General features: G+C 45.3%; 1 protein-coding gene across 1 annotated transcript in view; it reads left to right on the top strand.

Moving 5' to 3' along the window:
• TRIM25 (tripartite motif containing 25) overlaps window positions 1–16,339 on the top strand; it is a 453,236-nt gene that overhangs the window by 311,040 nt on the left and 125,857 nt on the right. The gene's annotated exons all lie outside the window — the stretch shown is intronic.

Below are 16,339 nucleotides of genomic sequence, written 5' to 3'. Positions count from 1 at the left end.
TCCAGTAAGTTCTCTCACTGCTTCAATAGCATGCAATAGAACCAGTTCCCCTACAGCATCAAGGGACAGGGAATTACTCCCTGTACTTTCTAATCCCCAAAAAGGACGGTACTCTTAAACCAATACTGGACCTTAGTCCTCTCAATTTCTACATACAGTCAGATAACTTTCACATGATCACTCTTCAACAAGGTGACTTCCTTGCCACTTTAGATCTCAAGGAGGCCTAATTCCATATTCCTATACACCCTGCTCACAGGAAATATCTAAGGTTTACATTGGACGGCCAGCACTATCAGTTCAAGGTTCTCCCATTCGGAGTAACCACAGCACCCAGGGTTTTCACAAAGTGTCTTGCAGTAGTAGCCGCACACTGCGAGAGACAACAGATTCATGTATTTCCATACCTGGACGACTGGCTGATAAAAGCCAAGTCACACAGCCAGTGTGTTCACCACACTTACCAAACAATTCAGCTGCTCCACGACTTGGGGTTCACAATAAACCTCACCAAGTCACATCTCCAGCCCTCTTACCTACATCAGTATCTAGGGGCCACAATAGACACTTCCAAAGCTCTTGCATACCCTAACCTAGCCAGGATAGTCAGTATGCAGACCCTGATCACAAAAGTCCAACCCCAACACTCCCTACCAGCTCGAGGGTTTATGTAGCTCATAGAAATGATGGCCTCTTGCATTTCCATAGTACCTTATGCAAGACATCAGATGCGCCCTTTACAGGAATGCTTAGCACGTCAGTGGAACCAGGCTCAAGGTCAGCTTTCAGATCTGGTGTTGGTGGACAGCCACACACATCGCTCTCTGCAGTGGTGGAACACACAAAACCTTTCCAGAGGGCGGCCGTTCCTAGACCCAGTTCCACAGATAGTGCTAACAGCAGACGCATCACTCACTGGCTGGAGAGCCCATCTCCTAAACCACACAATTCAGGGCAGATGGACTACTCAACAAAAAATGCTCCACATCAATCACCTAGAATTACTGGCAATTTTTCTAGCATTAAAATCATTCCAATGACATCTCATCAACAAGACTGTCCTTGTCCACATGGACAGTATGACAGCAATGTATTATATACAGAAATCAGGAGGAACACATTCTTTGCAACTTTCTCAACTAGCGCAAAGCATATGGAGATGGGCCATTCCGCAAAACATACATCTTCTGGCAGAACATCTCCCAGGAGTACACAATCAGATTGCGGATCTGCTAAGTCGTCAGACACAGCAGATACACGAATGGGAACTTCATCCTCAAGTTCTTCAAACATTTTTCAAAATGTGGGGCCACCCAGACATAGATCTGTTCACCACACATGCAAACGCAAAATGCCCGAACTTCGCCGCCAGGTTTCCACACCCGTTGTCCAAGGGCTATGCAATATGGATGAACTGGTCAGACAGATTTGCGTACGCTGTTCCGCCGCTCCCACTCATTCCGCTAGTAATACGTAAGCTCAAACAGTCTCTCAAGATGATCTTAGTTGTTCCAACATGGGCCCGGCAACTACGATTCACAACACTCCTAGAACTCTCAGTAGTTCCACACCAAAAGTTATGGCTCTCCCCAAAGCTGCTTACACAGGACCATGGAGAGATACATCATCCAGATCCAACTCAACTGAATCTGGCTCCTGAAGTCCTTGATTTCGGTTACCTCAACCTCCCACCGGACTGTATGAACATTATTAAAAAAAGCCAGATGCCCTACTACTAGAGCTTGCTATGCAGCCAAATGGAAAAGATTTGTCATTTACTGCAATAACATTGACCCGCTAGATACTTCAATTCAGAATATTATTTGCTATGTGCTGCATCTACAAAGATGTAATATAGCATACACATCCATATGATTACATCTTGCTGCCCTTGCTGCTTACCTGCAAAACAGATGACTTTTATCATTGTTTAGGGTACCCGCTATCAAAGCGTTCATGGAAGGCCTTAAAAGAATAATTGCTCCCACAATATCACACTCTTTGGTGTGGAATTTAAATATTGTCCTTACTAGGCTCATGGGTCCTCCATTTGAACCTCTATACAAATGCGAACTGCAGTTCCTTACATGGAAAGTAGCTTTCCTTGTCACAATCACCTCTCTCAGGAGAGTAAGTGAGATCCAGGCTTTAACCATACAAGAACCATTCTTACAAATACATCGTAACAATGTGGTTCTTAGAACAAATCCAAAATTCCTTCCCAAAGTAAACTCTGCTTTTCATCTTAATCAATCTGTAGAGTTACCCGTTTTTTTCCCAAACCCAGATTCCATAGCAGAGAGGGCTCTTCACACACTTGATGTTAAAAGAGCTATACTTTATTACATTGACGGAACTAAACCTTTAGAAAGACAAACCAACTGTTTGTAGCTTTCTCTCCACCTCATAAAGGAAACCCCATCTCCAAAGCTGGAATTGCCAGGTGAATAGTCAAATGCATTCAGATATGCTACCAGAAGGCAAAACGCACATTACCAATTCCCCCTAGAGCGCATTAAACACCATGGCATTCTTTGGGAACATTCCCTTGGATGACATTTGTAAGGCAGCAACATGGACTACGCCACACACCTTCACCAAACACTATTGTGTAGAAGTGCAGGCAAATCAACAGGCTTCTGTAGGCCAGGCTGTTCTTAAAACACTTTTTCAGACCAGTGCAACAGATACAGGTGACCACCGCTAAGGGAGAGCACTGCTATACAGTCTATGCAAAAGAATGAATTCTATGTCAGGACTGGAGGCGAGGATTATGCCTTCTATTACTCACTTTATTACACAGCAGCCAATAGTAAAACAGACTACATTTCCCATCAAACCCTGGGAAAACTGTAGTCAAACAAAAGAACCAATCAGCACTGTCCACAGTCCACCAATAGGGGTCCTCCAGCACACAGATAGTCTGCCCTCACTGGTCTTTCCTCCTCTTTCTTCGCTGCTCAGCAGCCGAGCTAAGTGTTTTCTTTACTTATGTGTTTATCTGTGGTATAACGATGTGCTGTACTACATATGGTCATAACGTTATGGAGCTATTTGTCTGTGAATGATATTATGGAGTTTGTTGGTTTATTGCGAGTGACTTCGTTTCTCTGACGTGAGGAAGCTGACTAAATGTATTTATTTATTTTTTTTGACGAGATTTCGGCTCGGAAACGTGTGGAGCCTGTTTCGGTCCTTGTCAGCTGTGCGTGTTGTCCCCCCCCCAGCTGATTTCGGTATTAGTTATATATTTGCCGGCGGGTGCCCGCCCGATTGTTGAGACCGCGGGAGCCGATCTCCTACGCGGCCTGTCTGGTGTCCCTGGTTCCTCCACCCGTCAGGGGGCGCGGTGGACGTTACTGCGGCACGAACTTTTTAAACCCCGAAGGGTCTGTGTGACGCACCGTAGAGGGAATCTGGCCTGAGGCGTTACGCAAGCGTGAAGTCTCTATCGACTATTTCGAGACTTCCGCTCGTTGTACAGCGCTTACGCTCCACTCAGAAATAGCATCGGGTGGAGTCTGTATTTCAATTTCAAATAAACGCCCGGTTGGGTCTGTACTGCACTGCGTGTTTCACGCTTTGGGGCACCTGCCCAGGCCAGTATTGTCCACAAACCTTTCTGTATCTTTGCATTGCCAGACTTTGGTGCCATGGGCCTCCACCCCCCACTGTTGCTAATTACGAGTTACCTCGCCCATCTGCTGGCTGTCTCCCAGCCTTATATTCTGTGGTGGGATTTCTTGGCGTCTGAAACCCAGACCTTTTGTATACGTACCTTCTAGGCTGTGTATCCTAATCATCATCATGGAATTTGAGTACGATGATGATTCCCATGGAGGGGATGATGCCCTGACCGACCTCCAGTGGGATGAGGAGTTTTATGAGGCGGTGGACACCCCAATTTACCGCGCTGTGGGGGAAGCTATGGCACCCTTAGAGGACCGTCTTAACCAGCGCATTGATCAGGCGCTAGTGCGCTTTGTGAATCTTCCGGGGGTCCCCCCCCCCTGCAAATCCCCCCCCCCCCCCCCGCGCCCTTGGGGGTTTCTCCCCCCCCCCAGCTAAACTTTCACGCGACACAGGTATGGACCCTTCCGCCTTTGACAGGCTTAAGCAGGCTTTCCTGGCATCGCAACCTCTTCTGCCTCTGGGGCAATCTCTGCCGGTTCCCCAACCCTCTGGTTCGACTGATCCCGGGCTAGGTCCTTCCAACCCTCATGACCCCTCTACTGTCCCGGCCACCTCGGATATGTTCGATCCTGATGACATCGTTCATCCTCGTTCCTCTGACTGGGCTCCAGCTGACAAGGTGGCTGAGTACGTGGCTATGCGTATTCGGAGACCCCTTGAGAGGGAGGCTCGTAGTTGTTTAAGGGCTGAGTGCCCTTGCCCCTCCTTGGAGGGCAAAGTAGTGTTGACCCCTGAAATTGACTCCCGCATGGCGACTTTCTTACAAAAGTTCATGCGTGATCCCAAGAAGGGGATCGATAGGTCCTGGCGGTCCTGCCAAGACAAACTCCTGGATGTCCTTGGCCCGTTAACTAAGATCCTCGACATGGCGAAGGAGGCGAAAGCATCTGGTTCCCTCATTTCCCTGGAATCCTTGTCGGGCTGGGCCCAGAGAGCCATTGTGTTCCTGGGCAACGCGAACTGTGCGATTTCAACTGAACGACGGCGCTCTCTTCTGATTAAGGTGGACCCCAGACTGGGGGACATTGCGGATACTGAAGCCGGTGCAGTGGCCCAGGGGGGCCTGTTTGGGGAGCCCTTCGTGAAGGAATTGGGGAAATTTGTCAACACGTTTACTTCCTTGGATAGGGCCCAGTCGACTATTCGAAAGGTCTTCCCTCTGGTTTTCCGGGGGGCCGGTCGAGGCAGGGGCCGCTCGTCCGGCCGTGGTTCCAACAACCAGCCACGTGGGCAAGGCCCCGCTAAAGGACAGTACCAGGATCAAAGCCGCTTCGGCAACTTCTACCCCACGAGAGGCAAGCGTGGCAAAGGCCGAGGCTACCGAGGAGCTGCTACCTCTTCCAACGGCGAGTTTACTCCCTTCTTCCCTTCTAAAAATAGGGGGCGGCTGGGGAATTTTTTCCAGGCGTGGATTTCTGTCACGAGGGATCCTTGGGTTCTTCAAACCATTCAAGGTTTTCGAATAGAGTATCAGGGGACTCCTACCCAACGCACCAGGCCGCGTCCCCTCTTGTTCTCCCTCCACGACTCCGCTCTGGTAGACGAGGAAGTTTCCTCTCTTCTATCCAAGGGGGCGATAGTTCCCGCCGACCTTCACCCGCGGGGTTTCTTAAGCAATATTTTTCTTGTCGACAAAACAGACGGTGGCTGTTATGTTTTAGCCTCTCTATATAGGTGGGTTCGTATTCTCATGTACGTCCCACTAAGTACTTGTCTGCATTAACAACATTTTTTGCTCCTCTGTCGTCATGTCTCACCGTTTTTGCCTATGCAAAGCGGCCGTGCGGACGCGAAAGTGATCGCGATCAAACATCAAAGCGGCCGCGAAAGTGTAAGTAATCGCGGTAAAGCGCGACGCCCGCGCACATGGACTGTAGCTCTAGGCTGGCCTGGTAGCACTTTTTGGAGCCCTCACAAAATGTCTCGCCAGACCAGCGCATGCGCTGGGTCAGGCGAGACCTAAAAACTGCCTGGCGAGCCGCAAGCATCATTCTAGGCAGGCCAGAGCACTATAAATTAATGGAAATGTGGATGGTAATTGTCTTTTGCAATTACCATCCTTAAAGCCTTAAAACTGAGAGGGGCGGAGGTCCTCCGCCCATCACCAGGAACTGCCCGTGGTCTCTTCGCTAATACTAGTCCCAGTATCGCAAATGTATATTTATCTTTCTTCTTGTTTTTTAAAATTTCCCAAAAGGCACTTGTAAACTGAAGCCCTTTACCCTGGGGCCTGTGACCCTACTGAGCTTTCTCACCACCACTTACCAATACCCCATTACTGCTTCACAATCTGTAGAAATTTATTGTATTCTTAATAAAACCTTTACAAAAAGATTTAAAAAAAAAAAAATACAGATGAAACCATGTATAGATATCACAGATGCCAATGACGCTAGTTCTGATAGGTCTTAATGCCTCTTTTGCAGCAGGCTCCAAAGGAGAGAGATTAAGCAACAAACAGAACAAAAAGAAGAAAAAGGAACTGGAATTAGTAACAAGCATTTGCAATGCATTAGGTCTCGCAGTTACACGAGTTAAAGCTATTGGCATTGTAAATGACAATGCCAATAGGCATTGTTATTTGCAATGTCAATAGCTCAAACTCGCGTAAATGCGAGACCTAATGCATTGCAAATGCTTGTTACTAATTCCAGTTCCTTTTTCACCCTCTCGAGGTAAGCACGCGTCGTAAAAAAATAATCCTCCCACCCCCCACGAAAAAAAAGTACTGGCACATTTTGTCTGTCAATGCAGACATATTGCCGCTATTGCTGTTTAGCTTCGGCAAAAAAAGTAAAAAAAAAATAAAAAAAATTGCTTTCTGAGAATGCCGTACGGCTCATCCAAAAAAGCAAACCAAGCAATGCTGCAAAGACACGCAGACGCCATTAAGCATGAGCCGAGAGGCACCGCACATGCATATGTCAAGGAGGCAACAGTTGTTTGTTTTAATTTACATTATCAAGACGGAGGATGATCATCTTGGAGCAGTACATAAAAAAAATATTTAAAGTGCTCCACAGCATTTGTCTCTTTGGTAAATAAGGGGCTTGCAGGAAACTGCAGCTAACAGACACACCAAAAAGGACATGGGGGCAACAGTAGAGTGGGGGGGCAACAGTGGAGTTGGAGAGAGGCTTAAAGAAAGTGCCTAGATGCAGCAGTGAGCAGCGAAGGTCAACAACAGTAAAGTGGAGGGATTAATGAGGGCTCAAAGGCAGGTCCAACTAGTGGCAGCAGCAACTATAGGGAGAGAAGCATGGAAGAAATAAGTGGAAGTTCCTGATTTGTTTTCAGACTTTGCGCAGAATGGTTTAAGGGCTACACTTCTCGCTGAGGTTTTTGAAGGGCAATCCATTTGCAGCTCCACATCTGAGTAATTCTCACGCCGTAGCAAAGAAAATAATATAGTGCTGAGGTGCTATTCTGTACTATGCAGAATATATTATGTACCTCCATTCAGGAACGGTGCTTTAAAAAAGGCAGCCTTTAAGCCCGACCATTCCGGCTCCTGAAGAGACACAGGGGGGGGAAGGGGGGGGGGAGGTGGAGACATTCAGGCTGGCAAATGGTGATCATTTCGCGGCCGCTTTCATGTTCTCAGTGGCCGCGCGGCTCACTGAGAACATCAAAGCGGCCGCGAAATGATCACGCAGGCTGCCAAATGGTGCGCGCGCCCGGCGCACATGCACTGTATTTGGAGGCCTGCAAGCACTAGTTTGCACTTCCAAATCCCCCTGTTTCCAAAAGCTCTCGCGAGAGCAGCGCTTAAGCGCTGGCTCAGGCGAGACCTAGAAAGAGGCCTTATACAGAACAGAGCATGAAAAATAACTAAGGAAGGTGGACAAAATTCTTTAAAACGTTTAAAAAACGGTGGACAAAGTTCTTTAAAAATAGCTGAAGCAGCAGAGAGGGCAAAAAGGGGGTCCGACTTGACTAAGACGCTGAAGCAGTATTCAAATGCCACGTAACAAAGAACTTAAAGCGCAGCAGTGGGCTAAGCTGAGATGGACAGTGGGCGGGTTTTCTTGCTCGAGATGTGCCATGTGCAGTCCCAAAAAAAAAAAAAATCTGTTCCAGTAATGTGACCCGTTTAGCTGGTCTCTTATATGCAGACAGTAATGGCGGCCGGTGCGGAGGGCGGAGTTTTTGGTGTTTAAGAGGAAAGTGCTTCAGTAATAGTACAATTGGTCCAGTTTGCTTGCTGCAGTTCAAAGCAATTTGACAGTTTTAATGTCTACTGATGAATTTGCTGGGTTCAGGCTGGCGATGTCTGCTTGCCGGCATGTGCGCACTCACTGTGCTATTGAAGATGCACAATGGCGGCCATCCCACAATTGAAGTTATTAGAGGATTTTGAAGGATGCACGTTTTTCAGTTTTCTCTGGGTCATACATATACGTTGCTTGTAATTAAAGTGCATCTCCAATATCCATTATTATATGTCAACCTCCCACAGCTGCTTGGCTTTTGAGGTCAGTTGTTCTATTAGGCTTTAGGTCTTTGTATATTAAGCAAATCAATCTGTGCCCCGTCCTAGGTTCAAAATAGGCTGTAGGGTCCACAGGCTTCCCAACTGTTCTTGCAATTGTTGCATATTGTAGGAATTGACCAACATCAAGGTGCTCCTGCGCCTCTGTGAATGTGATGAAGAGCTCTTCCGGATAAAGGTCTCCAAGCGTGTTACATTTTCTCTCCCGCCTGTGTGGTAGAAACATGTCTCAAATTGTATGTTTGAATGGCTAAAAGTCCCATATGTCCATGTCTTTGAAAATTGTGATTTTTCAATAATTCCTTTTACAGCTATCTCCCACTGTCTTCCTTATAACATAGGTATAACAATTCAGTATATCCCTAAGAATACCCCACCATGCGTTTCCCTCAGTAGCCTTTTTTCCCCCCACTTGTCTGTCTTGGTAAACCACTTAGCCACATGCTGGAGGTTTAGCAGCAGTAAAGTATAGCTGAAGATCTAGTATGCCCAGTTCTCCATCTACCAAGTCCAGTTTCATTATTCCCAGCGACACCCTACTTCTCACACCAGCCCAAAGGATATTATGAGGCTGTGTAGCATCCTGAATGTGATGTGTGCCAGTGGGGATATGGAGTTCTGCAACAAATATATGCAGTGAGGCAAAACAGACATTTTTGATATGGCACCCATTGCCATTATGGATAGCAGCAGGGTATTCCAAAGCTGCAGTATTCCACCAAGAGCCTCATCATTTAGGATGCGTAAGTCGGTACATTGAAATTCTCAGTCATATCAAGTTTTCTTGTTATTATTCTTATTCTTGTTCTCTTTCTTTCACAATGAATCTCCTGCATATTAGACACATCCGAAAAAGGCATCTTTAATAAGATGCTGTCTTTCTAAAACAAATTCTAGTGGTCCAGATAAGCCTTCCTTTTCACTTATACCCCTTCACTTGCCCATGTGCCACCAACTGTCCCCCTTTAGTTTTTGCTTTTTTCATTTCTTGATAGGAATTAGGGAATGGCTTTTCTTCATAATTCTCTTTTTTGGCTTGTCTTATACGGGTTTCTGTGTCTCCCCTTATCTCCTCTATACCGTTAAGCAATATATGTAGTGCGTTGGCTTGTTCTCAATGGCTGATGCACACAAGACGTGCAAGTTCTGTTTAGGGGATTTCTATCTGTTGAGTTTCTGCCCATTTTGTACAGGAATCCAGGCAAGGTCACTCAAGATCAAACGTCTGACAAAAGTACGACTAGTAATGTAGGAGACTTTGGGGTAGGATTCCTCCTGTCACTTCTGACTCATAGGGCTTTGAGACTGAGCACTGTAGTGCCTCTCTGTGCCCTTTTTCTTTGGCCCTCAACTGCCCTTTCATGAAAAAGAGGCTCCAGGCTCCCTCACCTGTGAGTAGATAAGTCCCTTGTTGCAAATTTAGGTATGTGTGGTGTCTACTTACTGTTCATGATTGATGGGGTTATTAAAATACTATGGGGAGGAGTGAATGCTAAGGAGGGGGTGCTTTGACCTCAGAATGCTACTAACCACACCCAGAGCACTCTGCGTTAGAGCAAGCTCCTTAACTCTAATTGTCTTGTACGTTTGATGACCTTGTGCCATATCCTTCAGTTGGAGGATAGTCCCAGTATCTAAGGGTCCAGGTACTATTGTGTGATTGGGATATGGGCTTCTTTCTCATCAATATGGAGACTTGGTAATAAGTTTTATTTTTTGAATGCGCCTCATGCTTTGCAAAACAAAAAGCACAAGAGTAAGGAAAAAAAGAGAAGAGGGATACCAGGACAGTGTCCAGCAGTCAGTGTTGTTAATTACACTATTTTCCACTGATTATGTGGTCACTTGTCCTTCCTGCAACCAACAATAAAGCTTAAAGTTCTCTCTTTCATCAAACCCTCTGTTTTTTCATTGGGAGAATTTTGCAGTCAGAATTCCACATTAGTTTTTCTCATCCATTCTCTAGAACTCTCAAACCACAACCTTTCTCTTAAACCTTATATTCGTATCATGTGTTGCTGTAAATGCACATGCTCCTCATACTCTATGCCATCTAGTGATGGGCTCAGACTTTTGCAACTTGTTTTTCTTTTTTTAATTCTCTCGAGTCACGAGGTATATGGCGAGTCCTCCTTATGTGTACATTGTGTGTGGGCATCAACTCCATTTTATATTTATTTTTTCCACTGTCTGGTTCTAACGTGACGACCCGAGCTTGAGCATGGAGGCGCTCCTCGATGCTTTCTTCCACCAGTCACCGTTTTCCTCTGGCACTGATTACTACTTCTGACTCGCTACTGAGACCGCCATGATACGGAGGATCGACAGACTTTTCACCGCTTGGTTGTGGGCACAGCTTCAAGCCTCTAACACCTAATAAGGATTTGGTGCACTCCATAACCACCTAAACGGAGGAACTGCTTTAAATCTATGCAGAGCATGTGCATCTACACCTTCACATGCTTCAGATGGAAAATGTTCCTTAACCTGTAACCTCTGTTCATAGCCTGTAGTGCTGTAGATTTACATTTGCCCACTCTCCTCCATGGGTGCATGTGGCCCCGGATGCAGATCGCTTTCCTTCTTTCACTTTTATACTTACTCATTTAGCAATGCACAAGTACACCCCTTTCTTCTAACACTCCATACAACTCTCACCTGGTAGACTAAAAACAATGTAAAATGGAGTGCCCATGCGCAATGCACATATAAAGAAGAAATTCCATATACCTTGTGACTCAAGAAAATTATTTGAAGAAAAACAAATTGCAAACGTCCATGCCCAACAGCAGTTGGCAGGAGTATGCAGAGCATGTGAATGTACAGCACTACACTCTAAGAACAGATGCTTACAGGATAAGTAACCATTTCCTTCATTGCTCTATATTTTTGATCATTGTAATGTTTCTTGATTTCTGCTGGGCCCCATGCTGCCCACAAGGACTCAGCAGCACCGCCCATATCAGCAAAGGGTTAGATACTGACAAATTTCGGGGAGTATAGATTTAATATAGATAGCAAAATCAATGATTGCTTTGGTTATGGAATATATTCTAACTGAATTATTTTTGAATACTTTAGTCAAGAAAATGTTAATAAGCCATGGAACTGCATCCCCTTCATTAATCATCAACCCGGTATTATAGAACCCATTTGATGGGAAAAATACATACCCCACTTTCATGAAGGATGCTGTCAAATCACCAAGGACTAACTGATCACACCTGGATTTTTTTGCTTCTCTCCCTGCATTCTCCCCAAAACTGGCAGGGGGTTTTGCAGTAGACATAGAAACTTCTACCGTTGGTAGTATTACATTGGTTTCTAACAATATATACGTTAGGAATTTTATTCCTAACACTTCATTTAAATTTAAAAAAAACAAGACTGAGACATAATATCCTTAAGATCTGGAGCATGTTCTTTTGGTCGACTCATTTCCTATTCCAACAGTAGCTAAAAAGTGGGAGGAATTGTATCAGGTGTTCTGGTTATCATGTTTAGACCTATAGGATGCTTTTAAATACTCATCAAAAAGAGATGGATTCTACAACTGCTCTAGGCTACTGTGTAGGTGAAAAGAATCAGTATAAGTACCTCCCATATGTTATAAACTCAAAAGATAAACACTAAGGTGCTACATCTAATGGCTTCCCATCCACATTTGCATGGTGTACAGCTAGACTTAGCCAACATGCTAAAACACTAAGTTTATACATCATTTCAGTTTATGGGAGCTCTGTTGGATACTTTTCCCGAAAGGGAAAATCCTCTATAAGAGATGAAAGCAAATGATTACTTGCATACAATTGAGAATGCAGACTTAAGCATGGTGGTTTCAGAGCCTTCTGGCACACGTGATCTTCATAGCTTACCTTAAAATAACATCCTTGCAAGACCATCTGGTAATTTATATATTCGGCGGGCGGTCCCTTCACCAGAGGGATGAAGTAATCTACTCTGTCTCCCTTGTGTAACAACGGGCTGTCTGCTGAAATATAATTTTGGCCCCAAGTATTTAGTCCACATTCATGCCAGGATTCAACAACGAAATGAGAACAGACAATGTGCTGACCAGAATCCCTGCAAAACTCACCATCTTCATACTCCAGAACGCTCAAGGATGGAACCGGGAAGTCTCCGAAAACAAGAACAAAACAAGCGCCTGTTGTTTTCCTGTCTTTGCAACATGATTTTGCTAATAGTGCCAAGCTTAAACGTGATTTACACATATTTCGTAATAGTATTCCATGCCGGCTCGTTGGTCTAATGGTTCAATTGAGTATTTTTTTTGGCATGATTTAAAACAAACAATTAAATAGAACAAATGTTACCCGTTGCTCTCGATCAAAACTGAGAGTTGCTGAACATTAGTGATGGTCACACAATTGTATGGACCACATTGTCAAACTATTTTCTGTGCCATGTATTGCATTCAATCTGAATTTGGTTACAATAATCTTTAGATTAATATATACGTTGATACAACATATGTATTTTTTTACAGATATCCTGAGGTCCTTTCGGAGTTGTGGAAGGCCTGTATTGAAACCGTGAGTGTATCGGTTTTTTTGCACCTGAGGTTAGGGTAAGCTTTAGTAAGCTTATACCGCCAAGGTGCCATTTTTATTTTTTCATTAGGTCCTTAAGAAAGCTTTGTAAGAGACAACTATAAGCTGAAACATGTCGACCAACATAGGATGCATCTGACCAATTCAATGTCAGTATCAATCATCCTTCACTGTTTTTAATGTGTTCAGGTTTCGTCACTATTAAATTTACCTGTGGACGAATCTTGACCTTTTAAATATTTTCTCTTTTTTTGCACTTATTAGTCACTTAAAATTCTCTAGTCTGATTTTTATGCTCCGCCCTAACAAAGCGTCGAAGCACACCGGAGGTGCAGAAGGCACCCCTGGTGGAACCCTATGATGAAGCATGTCACCAACTATGTTGGTGAGTGAGGGTTCTATTTTTCATATCTGATTGATCTGCTTCTTGGCACTTTTTCCTTTTTCTAGGAGAATTACTGTTCATTTGTTTTTCTCATTTTCACACTCTTTTGTTGTTATTTCTCATGATACAGGGGGACTAAGAGTATGGCTTAACCCTCTCTCTCTTGTTGTTTTCAGTCACCTTCCCACTTTGTCATCCCTAATTTGCCATTAAAATCCTGACCTAAAATAATGTCATAGACTTTGTGCAAATAAGCAATTTTGACTTCCAGGTCCACAATAAAATCATATACCATATTAAAATTTGTTAAATTACCATGCACAAGGAAACCATTATAAAAATGTTTAAGATCAATATCCGTATCATTAGACCATGTAAAAAGGAGTGCTTGCAGTAAAATACAGGCGGCGGGATTACATGAATTCTACAATCCGGGGTGACTGTGATCCAAGCCCTTAGCCCAGACCTAGCTCTACCTGAAAATAAAGTTAACCCACCTCTTGCTGTTCATTTTGCTGCCTAACTCCGCAATGTTCCAAAAAAATAACCTTGGTGATGTGGGCACCTATAACTGGCATCACAGGATTTCCCTTTTACGTTTCCAGAGGGAGTTTATGGAAGTTGTTCAAAAGCTGACCCCCATTAACAAGCAGTTCATGCAAAGATCTAGGACAGTGTTCTGGTGAGGATTCATTTCTTCCCGATTCCTCGATAGGCCAGCACTCATTCACAATATTGAGAGTCAGTCAATCATTATCTGACATCATCTAGAAGAGAGAAACGATTTTGCACCAGTATGCTAAATAGAGATGGCTGCACAGATTTGGATAGGGTAGGTCTCTCTCTCCCAGAGGGGCTCCTGGCCAGGTCTCTATAAAAATAGTCCAGGGGGAGTATCTTGACTTTTCCATGAATGATAAGCCCTTACTTGGAGGCCCGAATGAAATCACTGGCAACCATAGGATTCCTAAAAGTAACAATAATGCAATCTCCATTTAAATATTTGTGCATCTTCCCCACCCACCCCACTCTCCTTGCCATATGTATCTGTGGGGAAATGTTGCCCCTACATCCAACATTTCCGTGTACGCAGGGTGCAGTCTTGTTGATTAGTTCTACTGCAGATACCTTGGCTTCAGGGCACATCCCTGGGACTTCAGCTAGGATAATTACATATGGGCAGGCTGCTGGAGGCAAATCACAGTGGGATGCGTTTTTATAGACAGGAGCCTTCTTGATGTGGGGTTGCCGGGCGATACTCTGGGGTGGGGTGGTTTGGGGGGGCGTTTGAGCCTCCTATGTGCGTGCCCTTTGATGCAAGTAAAGGTGCAGGAGGTGCTGGAGAGGGAGCAGATGTACGATGAATGACCGCAGCAGGTGAAGCAGTAACCCCCAGGGGCAGCATGGTTGTGTACTGACCCTACCCCTTTGCCCTCCTCCATTGGTGGCAATAGATTGATTGGCAGCTAAGTGAGGTGTTAAGCAGCTTAACTTGGCTTCAATGGCCCCAAGGCAGGCATACATGGGATCAAGTTTACTTAAAATGGAGACCTTGAGGTCGCAGTGAAAGATAGTTATTTTCTCCAGGAGTATGTCCTCCGCAGCTGGCCCCTTGACAGACTCCGGGGTAAGATTGGATACACTGGGCCTCTTTGGTTTCGAGCCAGTAGATGCTGTCTTCCTTTTGCCTGACAGGCCCCTGGCTGCTATGCCATTAAGTTGGATACTAGGCGCACCTCCTGGCATCGGTACTAATGGGGAGGCATCAACAGTCATTACCTCAGCTGCCTCTGGGCTTGGCATCATGGGGGAGGCACTCAGAAAACCACAGGCACCACTGTTTTGGGCGCTGACAGGGGCTGTCGCTGGACTGGGGGCCACGCCGGGAGGAGAAGAAAGTGACAGGCGGTGGTCTGCCAGCTTAGTCTCCTTCGAAATGACCACTACTGCCTGCTTTAAGAAACCGAACAGGGTAGAACCTGTGGCTGGAGGGGAGGGGGGCGTCATCGGTTTGTGCTTATTCCTATTGCGCATATATCCCCACTGAAAATGCAAGCAGAGTAATAGTAAAACGACAGTGCCTGAGGGGGAGCAGGAGAAAGGGGGGTAGGGCAAGCACAGCTTGTCCGGGCACAGACGGGCCTGTCTTGGCCCAGGCGCAACCCGCATGTATCCTGCGCTGCGGGATTGCCAGGTGCGCTATGAGCGCGATGATGGGCCCCACCTCCATGGACCTCCACTCACCAAGCACGCCTTCTGGCACTTATCTGGCCAGGAAAACCAGTCCCTTGGTCACAGTGGAAGGTCTGAAGCCCAAATGCCTTGTTGCTGTCTCTCACAAAGTCCCATGCTGCAGGATTGCCAGGTGCGCTTTGACAGTGATGATGGGCCATGCCTCCTTGGGCCTCCCCTTAGCAAGCGTGCCTGCTGGCGCATATCCGGCTGGGAAAACGAGTCCCCTGGTCACAATGGAAGCTCTGAAGCCCAAATGCCTCCTTGCTGTCTCACACAAAGTCAGTTCAATCGTTATTTAGTTTTCTTTTCAAGACTAAGTGGTACCGAGAACAGTCCCCCTTTACTCAGAAAGACCATCTACACAAGGAAAGAATTCTTCAGTCGTCTAACTAAAATCTTCTCCTTCAACAGCTGAGAAAGGTCTACATGACACATATGTTGGCATTAAACTGAATGCATTTGTAAAGCACGACTACTTTCTGGAAGTTGTATTCTCTGTTTCTTTTTGTCCTCTATTGTGGTTTTACCCCAGTTAATAAAAATGGTAAAGAATATTATTGTCAGGTGGATATTCTTGTTTATATCCAGAGCTCTTGCCATTGGATGAGGTCATCCTCCTTCAAACTTCTCGCTTATTCCAGTATAGCTAAGTTAGCATTAGTGGTTTTCTAAGTGGAATGTAGCAACTACAGAGATTTGTATGGCAGCCATGCAAGGTGGCCCATAGGCATTATTCAAGTATTATTCATTGGATCCATCTGCCTTTGTACGTTAAGACATTGGCCAGGCAATTCTGCACAGCTTCTTTGCTTCAACTGTGCTTGTCATAAACTATGACTTTTCTGAGCATTTCTATGCCTATGGCATCAGGATACCAACCAGTTGGGAAAAATGTACCTTCATGGTGAGTGCAGTACTCTTAACTCTTGTTAGTTCACAACACCCGCCTGGCTGTCTCTCTGT

Source organism: Triturus cristatus, chromosome 7, assembly GCF_964204655.1.
Source record: "Triturus cristatus chromosome 7, aTriCri1.1, whole genome shotgun sequence".
NCBI lineage: Eukaryota > Metazoa > Chordata > Amphibia > Caudata > Salamandridae > Triturus > Triturus cristatus.
Note: the sequence above shows the minus strand (reverse complement) of the source record. Positions and strands in the feature narration are given on the sequence as shown.